This window comes from Clupea harengus, chromosome 18 (genome assembly GCF_900700415.2).
Source record: "Clupea harengus chromosome 18, Ch_v2.0.2, whole genome shotgun sequence".
Classification (NCBI taxonomy): domain Eukaryota; kingdom Metazoa; phylum Chordata; class Actinopteri; order Clupeiformes; family Clupeidae; genus Clupea; species Clupea harengus.
Window position 1 is genome coordinate 8671558 of NC_045169.1, and position 11416 is coordinate 8682973.

Genomic DNA, 11416 nt, shown 5'->3' on the forward strand with positions numbered 1-11416 from the left:
TGCGCATGTCCTATTCAAATAGACGGGAGAAAACAGTGGACGTGCGGTCAGGGGAGGCACCATGTATTGTCTATGGGAGATAGTGAGGCAGTTGCCTCACCTAGGATTGCGCAATCGCTCCAAACTGGGTTTTGCGCGTGCGTGCGCAAGCGACGGGACAGAAGATAACTCGATCGACTTCTCACATTCAAAGCCAAATTCCTTTGAACATGTTTGGAACCTCAAGAATAAATTTGGTTTTGAACTTACAGCGGCAGCTCCGTTGATTTCCCATTATTTCTCTTGGGATTGTTTTATGTCTATGTGAAGCCATTTAACATCACACAAGTGGTTGTGATCACTTTGAACCCAAGACTGCTTTTTATTGGTAATCTAATTTTGGAAATTAAACTTAAATTGTAGGTAAATTGTGTTTCCTGGTTGCAATGGTTATCCTGTTGCTACGTTAGCTAGCTAAGGACACTTAATAACCTTACGAGCTAATCGGAAGAGTTCAATTTGCATGAAATGATAGCTGGTTATCTAGCTGATGTTATAGTCTCCTCGATTTAACTATTAAAATTATAATGGGAAAAGGTAGAAACCCTCAGGGTGCTTGTGCAACTTCGTAAGAAAGAGTTCATATTCACGAGTTCATATTCATGAGTGCATAATATTTACACGAGTTCATCACAAGCTAGCAGCTGCCTACTGTATGCACCTTACTGTTTTGTTCTATTCAATAAAGAACTGTATTTTTATATTATTTTTATTTCCATGACGGGAATCACATTACAACCGATGTTCTTTTAGATCCACATGTCGTTCTATTACCATAACCATAGTAGCTATCCTATTATGTACAAGTAACACTACTGACACCTAGTGGTCTGAGGTATAATACTACAAATCACCACATCCCCCTTTCTTTAGATGAAAACTCAACAGGTTAATAAACATTATATAGGTGTCAGTTTTCTTTGAGCATAATAACTAAACTTATTAAAGTCACAACATATCTCACAATGCTAAATCATTAGCTATCCAGTATAACTTATCAGGTCTACAAAACATTAAACTCTAGTCTTGATCTAAACATCACACAAAAATCATTACTAATAAACTCATTAACCAAAGAACTCTTTTGTTTTTTAGATGTGTTCACAAATTCAGTCTTTCTGGTTTCCTAATTGTCCTTGCAGATCTTCTTGTAGCAATTTCATCTGTAGTGTGTGTACTGGCTTGAGTTTCAGTGTATGTGTCTGTGTTGCAATTTTCAGAAGATGAAGAGCTGGATTCGGACTCAGCTTGTTCATTACTGAGCTCTTGGTCTGCAACAGTCCCTGGTATTTTTAGAAGACTGCGCCGATTCCGTCTGATGATCTGTCCTTCTTTGGTTCTCACTGTGTAGGACTGTGGAGCTACTTCTTGAAGAACAGTGGCTTTTGTTGTCCATCCTTCAGGACTTTCAATCCTGACTGGGTCATTCCTTGATAGAGGCGGAAGCTGCTTAGCTGTTCTGTCATAGAAAGTCTTTTGCATCATCTTCTGTTGTTTTAGCTTTTGTTCCAGCTTAGGATGTTTCTTTTGCTTCGAGTAGCTTGGAAGTGTTGTCCTGAGTTTTCTTTTCATCAGTAGCTCGCCAGGTGACAGCCCGCACTCCAAAGGTGATGCTCTGTAACTGAGTAGAGCAAGGTAAGGATCTGAGCTGCTGTCAGCTGCCTTTTTCAGGAGTTGCTTGAGAATATGGACTCCTTTCTCAGCTTTTCCATTGGACTGTGCATATAGAGGGCTGGATGTTACATGATTAAAATCATAAGCTTTTGCAAAGTCTTGCCACTCTTTGCTGTTGAAACATGGTCCATTGTCACTCATTACTGTATGTGGAATGCCATGTCTGGCGAAGATTGATTTTGCATGAGTTATAACACAGCTGGAAGTAGTACTTGATAGTAATACCATTTCAGTATAATTTGAGAGATAATCAATGACTACCAAGTAGTCCTTTCCTTTAAGATGAAACAAGTCCATCCCTACTTTGTACCATGGTGCTGTTAGTACATCAGTTACAGTCATGGGCTCTTTAGTTTGTTTGTACCTGTATGTCTGGCATGTTTCACATTTGCTTATCATTTTGTCAATGTCTTTGTTTATTCCAGGCCAGAACACAGTCTCTCTCGCCCTTCTTTTACATTTTTCAACACCTAAGTGCCCTTCATGAATTCTCTGCAGAATGTCCTGTCTCAAGTCCTGTGGGATAACAATCCTGTTTTGTTTTAACAGCAGTCCATTCACCACACTCAGCTCACCTCTTATGTGGTAGAACTGCGGACAGGATCCTGTAGCCCATCCATTCTGCATGTTCGTGATGACATGTTGCAGTTCTGTGTCTTTAGCAGTTTCTTCAGCAATCTGCATGGTCTTTGTGTCTGATACAGGGAGTGTGCCAGACACCATGTTGACGTGTGCTTGAACATCATCCTCAGTTGTACTAACACTGTTCTTTGTGGGCGCTCTTGACAGTGCGTCAGCCAGAATCAGGTGTTTCCCAGGTGTGTAGATGAGTTCAAAGTCATATCTCTGCATTTTCATCATCATGCGCTGTATTCTCGGTGACATCTCATTCAAATTCTTTTTAATGATGGACACTAGTGGGCGATGGTCAGTCTCTACAGTGAAGGTGGGAAGGCCATAAATGTAGCTGTGGAACTTTTCCAGGCCAAACACTAATCCCAGGCATTCTTTCTCTATCTGAGCATATCTACATTCAGTCTCTGTCATGGATCTGGATGTGTATGCTACTGGTTTCCAATGCTCACCTTCAGCCTGCAGAAGCACTCCACCAATTCCATTCTTTGATGCATCTGTAGACACTTTAATCCTTTTTGTTGGGTCGAAGAATGTCAGTACAGGTGCAGTGGTCAGTGTGCTTTTGAGCTTTTGCCATTCATTCTCATGTGAAGATGTCCACTTGAAGTCATTATCCTTGTGCAGGAGGTCACGAATGCATGATGTCTTCGCTGACAGATTGGGTATGAATTTTCCTATGAAGTTCACCATACCCATTATGCGTAGTACGCCTGTCTTGTCTGTTGGCCTTGGCATGTTGAGTATCGCATTGATCTTCTCTTGATCAGGTTGTATGCCTTGTGCTGACAGCTTATCTCCAAGGAAAACTGTTTCCTGAACAGCGAATTGGCATTTGCTTTTGTTGAGTTTTAGCCCATACTTTTGTATTCGCTCCAGAACTCTTGTAAGTCTCTGATTGTGCAGTTGGGGTGTTGATCCCCACACAATGATGTCATCAACATAAGCTCGCACACCTTCTAGTCCCTCAATGATGTGTTCCATCGCTCTGTGGAATATTTCGGAGGCGGATATAATTCCAAAAGGTAACCTCTGGAAACAATATCTGCCAAAAGGTGTATTAAAAGTGCAGTATTTGGTGCTACTTTCGTCCAGCTTGAGTTGCCAAAAACCTTGTGACGCATCCAGTTTTGAGAAGTATCTGGCGCCTGCCATCTCACTGTAGATCTCTTCACGCTTGGGTATCTGATAGTGTTCACGCTTGATGTTTTCATTGAGATCTTTCGGATCCATGCATATTCTCACTCTTCACACAGACCATGGAGTTGACCCAGTCTGTTGGTTCCTCAATCTTCCTTATCACACCAAGCGTGGTCATTCGTTCTAGTTCTTTCTTCAGACTGTCCCTTAATGCTACTGGAACTCTTCTTGCAGCATGCACAACTGGCTGTGCATTTTCCTTAAGCTGAATCTTGTATGTGAATGGCAGTGCACCAAAACCTTTGAAGACCTCTGAGAAATTTTGCACTATTGAGTCAACACTGTCAGATGAGGCTGTCACGTCAGTGTTGATTCGATATACTCTTTTCACAAGCTCTAAATCTTCACAGGCTTTATCACCAAGCAGTGAATCGAGTCCTTCAGGAACGACTGAGAAAAGTAAGTGGTGCATTTTGTCTTTCACTGTAGGCCTAACTTGCAGCCTGCAGGTGCCTAAACACTCAATGTTCTGTCCATTGTAATCTTTCAGTGCAAGGGTCTTTCTTTGTAGTTTTGGTCTTTCTCTCATTGCTTTGATGTCAGACATGCTAATCAGATTTGCTTTTGCACCAGTATCTAATTTCAGTGTGATTATAGTCCCATTTATTTGTAGTGGTACTATCCATTTATCCTCTTTAACAGCAAATATCTGATCTTCTGGTTTCTCCTCACAGTTCACCGTGCCAACAAACAATGTGTCGCTCAAATCAGTGTCCTCCACAACATTAACAGATTTCCTTTTCTGCTTCTCATTTCTTCTTGAAAAACACTGTTTTGCAAAATGGTTTTTACCCTGGCAGTTACTGCATTGCTTACCAAAAGCAGGACATTGCCTTGGTGTATGCTGTGTGCCACATCTTTTGCAGGAGAATGAGTCCATCTTCTGTCTGCTGTGCGCACTGTGACGAGCATTATCAGGTCTTGAGATGGCACCAACATCCACGTCTTCTTTCACGTTAATAACTCCCATTTCACTGAATGTTTTTAAATGCTTTTGGGACATCTCACTTGCATGGCAAATCTTGATGGCTGCTTCTAACGTTAGCTCCGCTTCTCTTAGTAGCCTTTCTCTGACCTTTTTGTCGCCAATGCCAAACACGATCTGGTCTCTCACCATCGAGTCCCTCAGTGTTTCAAAATTGCATGACTGTGCTTTTATCTTCAGGTCAGTCAGAAAACTATCAAAACTTTCACTTTGCTGCTGCATTCTACAATGGAACACATATCTCTCGTATGTCTCATTTTTCTTAAGAGAACAGTGAGCCTCAAACTTACTCAGCACTTTATCCAATTTTGCACCGTCACCCTCCTCATCAAAAACGAAAGTGTTGTACACTTCGACGGCTTCTGGACCAGCTATTGTAAGCAGTAATGCTACCTTTCTGGCATCCGGCTTTGTATCCAGTCCCATGGCCTCCAAATATAGACGAAACCGCTGCTTAAAAACACGCCAATTGCTGTCGACATTCCCAATCAGCTTCAGGTGCGCTGGTGGCTTCAAACTTTCCATCATGTCGCTGTTCACAATCCGCTTCAATCTTCAGATTCTGTATTCACAGTTGTTTCACTCCTGGTACCATGTTTTGTTCTATTCAATAAAGAACTGTATTTTATATTATTTTTATTTCCATGACGGGAATCACATTACAACCGATGTTCTTTTAGATCCACATGTCGTTCTACTACCATAACGTCTCGGTTACTTACGTAACCTCGGTTCCTTAAGCAGGAACCAGATATAACATAATGGTACATGACGTCAGTCATGGCAACAAAACGAAGCATTTATCTATTCACGCCTGAAAGGCCGCGAGATCTGTCAGCGCGCGCTCCTGGCCCCGCCTGCCAGGAGTACTATACTACCATTACGCGCCCCCAGATCTGCCTTGGAAAGAAACTGAGCAAGACAATCAATCCAAGGTAACACTGTACACGCCAACCTTGTTATATCTGGTTCCTGCTTAAGGAACCGAGGTTACGTAAGTAACCGAGACGTTCCTTATCGCAGTTCACTGCGATATAACATAATGGGACCCTATACATTCCCGCGTGATAGTACAGTGGCAGCCAATTACACACACCAGCTCTACTGAAGCCTTTGCCCTCATAGAGGTTCATACGGCCGCTGGCGGTGAACATATTAACAGGGCAACCTTTGTCATAGGCGGCAAGGATCGCGATCCTGCGCCTGTAGGAAACCACCCTGGAGTGTTTCATGTGCAACCAACATGTAGACACCGATGAACACACTTATCATATACATCGTTCTCAGGTCAGGGGATTCAGAGATTGCTTGCCTGCAGAACACCATGAATTTAACAGGGCCACCTTTATCATAGGCGACAGGGATCAGTGATCCTGCGCCCGTAAGAAAGCCCTGGGATGTTTCATGTGCAACATAACATGTAGACACTAATGAACACACTTATCATATATATCGTTCTCAGGCCAAGGGATTCAGAGATCGCTTGCCCGCAGAACGCTATGAAGAAAACTAGGCTCAGCCACATCTAACATATAGAATCTAATGAAAGTGTGGCGAGAACTCCAGCTTGCAGCTTTGCAAATATCTTCTACTGAGACGCCCTTTAGTAAGGCCCAGGAAGACGAGACCCCCCGCGTAGAGTGCGCATGCAACTTCTCCGGGGGATCTAAAGACAAGCTCTTATAAGACAACACGATAGCCTCTACTATCCAACGGGAGAGGCTCGGTTTTGATAGAGGTCTGCCTTTTGCGCGTGCACCGAAGCACACGAATAGCTGATCTGACTGTCTGAAAGCTCTAGTGCGCTCTGCGTAACAGCGGAGAGCGCCCACTGGACAGAGTTTATTCAAACGTTCCTCCTCTGCTGACGCAAAAGGAGGAGGCGAGAAAACTGCTAATTCAATCACCTGATTGCGGAATGGGGTTACCACCACTTTAGGTGTGTAAGCAGCATTAGGTCGCATAACCACTCTGCCACCAGCGATCGAGAACTGAAGGCACGATGGACTGACTGACAGGGCTTGCATGTCACCAACGCGTTTTGCTGACGTTAACGCCAGCAGCAGCGCGGTCTTTAAAGAGACAAACTTTATGTCCACTGTCTCCAGGGGCTCGAACGGAGGCCCTGTGAGAGCACGTAACACCACTAGCAGATCCCAAGAGGGTATGAGGTGTCTCTCTGGCACCCTGAGCCGTCTCACCCCCGCCATAAAGCGTGACGCTAGCGGGTGACTGCCAGGAGAACTGCCATTAATGCCTGCGTGGCAGGCTGAAATGGCAGCCATGTACACCTTGAGAGTGGAAGCCGCCTTCCCCTCATCAAACAACTGCTGTAGGAATTCTAGAATAACGCCCAGCGCGCAGTTAACGGGGTCGTGCTGACGCGCAGCACACCACCGCTCAAAACTGCGCCACTTCAGCGTATACAGAGCCCGTGTTGATACAGCTCGGGCACTCTGTATTGTAGCCACCACCGCGTCCGACAAGCCTGAGGCTATGAGCCTGCACCTTTCAGGTGCCAGGCTCTGAGACGCCACCACTCCGGATGGGGGTGCCACACTGTCCTGTGCGCCTGCGTTAGGAGGTCTCTCCGTAGAGGCAGCTCCCAAGGCTGCTGCACTGCCATATTGACCAGATCTGCCGCCCACGGCTGGTTGGGCCAGTGGGGGGCTATCAATATCAATTCCCTGCCCTCGTCCGCAATCCTGCACAGCACCTGCTGGAGGAGCGGGATCGGGGGAAAAGCATATAGGGGTAGGGCTGGCCACTGGTGGCCCAGCGCGTCTATGCCTAGTGGGGGATCGTCGCCCCCTAGCGAGAACCAGAGCGGGCAGCAGGTGTTCTGCCTGTTCGCGAACAGGTCCACCTGCGCCTTGAAAAAACGCACCCAGATCTGACCTATCACTTGTGGGTGAAGGCACCAGTCTGCTGCTCGAGGATCGCCCCTCGATAACAGGTCCGCACCGTAGTTGAGGTGACCTGGTATATGCACTGCCCTGAGGGACAGGACGTGCCTCGCTGCCCACAGGAGCAGGCGAGTCGCCCAATGGTGTAATGACGGGGAGCGCACTCCGCCCTGGCGATTTATATACGCCAAGGTCGCAGTGTTGTCCGTCCTCACTAGTACATGCTGACCACTCAGCCTGGGCAGAAAGTGTTGTAGAGCTAGGACTACTGTTCGCAGCTCTAACACATTTATGTGAGACGCGGCCTCTGTCACAGACCAGAGACCGTTCACGCCTCTCCCTTCGCAGACCGCTCCCCAGCCTTTGGTGGAAGCGTCTGTGGTCACCACCACGCGATGCGACACTATGCCCATAGTGCCTGACGCGGCGAGAAACCAGGGGGTTCTCCAGATCGCCAGGGCTTTCTTGCATCTGGAGGACACCACTACTCTGCGATGCCTGTCTGTGACTGCGTTGAGCTTCATAGACAGGTACCATATTTGGAATGGCCGCATACGCAACATCCCCAACGGGAGCGCTATAGCGGCCGACGCCATCATTCCTAACAGGAATGCGACGAGACTGACTGTCCCCGTCGGAACTGGCGCACGCATGTTTTGATGGCACTTATCCGTTCTTGAGACAGCCTGACCTCCATGGAGGTGGAGTCTAAGATCATACCCAGAAAATGCGTAACTTGCCTGGGGCAGAGAACGCTTTTTTCTCTGTTTACAACAAAACCCAGTCGATACAGGTGTGCCACCACTAGATGGCCATCCTGCACTGCTGCAGCTTTTAAATGAGAAGCAATTAACCAGTCGTCCAAATAATTGTAAACGCGTAAGCCGCTTAGACGTAATGGGGCGATAGCTGCCTCTACGCACTTTGTAAATACCCTCGGCGCTAGGGACAGGCCGAATGGGAGTGCGTTGAATTGGTACGCTATTCCTCCGAACGCAAACCTCAGATATTTCCGATGTCTGTGGTGGATCGGAATGTGGAAATAAGCGTCTTTTAAGTCTATCGTGATAAACCAATCGTTTGGCCTTATAAACTGCACAAGCCTGCGTCCGGTCAACATTCTGAACCGTAGCGGCATGAGTGCTTTGTTTAACACACGTAGATCTAAAATTGGCCGATAATTCCCGTCTCTTTTGGGTACGAGGAAGTAACGGCTGTAGAAGCCTGCATCCCTCTCCTTGAGAGGGACTCTGCTGATGGCCTTCTTTTTGAGCAGGGAGATTATTTCTTCCCGTAGGAAGTGAGACTGTTCTCGCTGCATCACAGACTGTATTACTCTGCTGAATGGCGGAATGGCTGGCCGCTGTGCTGCAGGCTGCGCTGGAGGGCGGAAGGGGTGTCTCTGCCAGCCTCGCCCGGTGGACACCTTTGCTGGAGGCGCTGGCGAGCGGAACCCGCTTCTCTTCTGGCCCGGTGCGGGTGTGGTGTGTCCTGAGGAGGACGTCTCACCCGTGCCACTAGAGCGAGGCATCCAAGTCTGGAATACCTCTCTGCTCTTCTGCTGTTCTTCGAACTTGGCAGCCATTGTGACCACTGCTTCCCCGAAGGCGCCCTGGACAGAGACCGGGGCGTCGAGGAGTGGTGCTTTTTCTCTGTCTGACAGCCTAGCCAGTGATAGCCACAGAGACCTCTGGGTAGCCACCGCGGCACCCATCACCCTCCCCAGTGCCTGTGCCGTGCACCGGGTTAGTCTGAGCGACAGATCCGTCGCGCGACGGAGTTCTGCCACAGACGGGTGATCTTCCCCCAGCGACAAGGCAAGCTCAGTCAGGAGCTTTGCCTGGTAGCGCTGTAGCAATGCAGCCGTATTGGTCGTGCAGGCAGCCCGCCCTGCAGCCAAGTAGGACTTCTCTGACGTCATGGCTCGTCTGCATTGCTTCCGCGATTGAGCTGTGCTCATCGGAGAAGTCTAGCAGACTATCATCATCCAGGCTGATGTCCAGCTCGAGCGCATCGTGGGGGATGGGCTGGACACCGCTTGGTTGAAGCTCCTCAGCCTCACTGCCCGCAGCCCCAGGGCTGACAGGCGGCGGAGACGGGGAGAGACCCGGGAGCGGAGCTGCCGCCGCAAGGCCACTGCTCACGCTCACCAAGTCCAAGGCTGAAGACGCACTCATTCCTACGGGGGCGTCAGCCCCGGATGGAACTAGTGCAGTCTCCTCGGCGTCCTTGCGCTTCCAGAACGCAAGGCGCCTGGTAGCCTTAGCTAGCGGGAGGCTAGCACAGATGGAACAGACAGGGGCTTTTCCCGAAAGCGCGCCCTCCGCGTGGTCCCTGCCTAGGCAGGTCACGCACCGACGGTGGCGGTCGCCCTTGGGACGGACGTGACCGCAGTCGGGGTAGTGTCTGGCCATCTTTTATCAATCTGAAAGTAGAGAAGAATGTTAAAACACAAGCACACTATCTGCAACGAACACGTTGTTAGCAAGCTAGCAGGCTAGTCAGAGACTTAGCCAGCCAGGCAGTGAGGATAGCAGCAACTACTTTCAAAATGAAATTAAGCCAATGAATTTCGTAGCGCCCTGAGCTAGTGAGGGTTAAGGAACCCGGTTAACTCACCAACCCGTAGAGAGCAAAAGCACACAAAACTCTTTTGACTGAGTGTTTGAGATATGCTCGGAGATGTTCACTCCGTCTTGCGAAGTTTTAAAAGAGGCAGATCTGGGGGCGCGTAATGGTATTATAGTACTCCTGGCAGGCGGGGCCAGGAGCGCGCGCTGACAGATCTCGCGGCCTTTCAGGCGTGAATAGATAAATGCTTTGTTTTGTTGCCATGACTGACGTACCATTATGTTATATCGCAGTGAACTGCGATAAGGAACCATAGTAGCTATCCTATTATGTACAAGTAACACTACTGACACCTAGTGGTCTGAGGTATAATACTACAAATCACCACACTTACCTATGTGTGTGTAAAGAATGCTGATATGAAAAACAACCAGTAGTCAATGTGAAAGCTGTCAATTGAATGGTGATCTTAGATACTCTATTGGGTTTATGTATTTGTAAATTTGACTCTGAAAGAATCAGTGCCTCACCAGCCACGAACCTCACCGCACGTCACTAAATTGGCTCATGCCAATTATTAAACGGCAGGTGTGTCATCGGCCCAGGCACCAACACCTGTGGCTCACAGCAGCCATACGTAAACAAACAAATGTCCCAAACAGCTGGGCAAGACAGACTACACCATGATAGTTATTACGGCTTCGTGACGGCATAGCCGACACATAAGAACTCAGCCAAACAATCAAATACTTCGGGTTAAGTAGTTTTAAAACTCGCGCTTGGTTGCGCCATATTCACGCAACCAAACAGACAGATGACACTAACAACGGTAAGACAGACAATGCAAAGTGATATTACGATGTGTTTTGGTAAACTAAATAAACGGAACATTTATGACAAGACATTGAATTTGAGTGATTATTTTAAACAGAGTGGGTTGGCTAACGTACATATAAACTGTACACAAACACAAACACCAAACACGCAAAATACACACAAAACACCAGCACCCAGTCCAGTAAAGGCAGCAGCCTACAGGCTGCAGTGGCGGGTCACACAGGTGCCCCGTCACACACATATAAACACACACACACGCTAACAGACCTGGAATTTTTTCGTTTTTATGCAACTCTTATCTCAGCTGTTTACACACACACACACACACATGCAGAGTCAGTTGGTTACACACACTGGGGCATCTGACCCACCCATGTTTTCGCTCAAATTAAGTTGCCTGTCAATGAAGTTAGGCTCCAGGTATGTCTGTACTTTATGGAGTGCATCTCTCCATAAAGAATATCTGTGGCACACACACACACACACACACACACAAACACACACATTTATCTTAGCCCGGCCACTCGGCACCGTTCAGACAGACATATCACGAGTAAATATAGAGGAATTA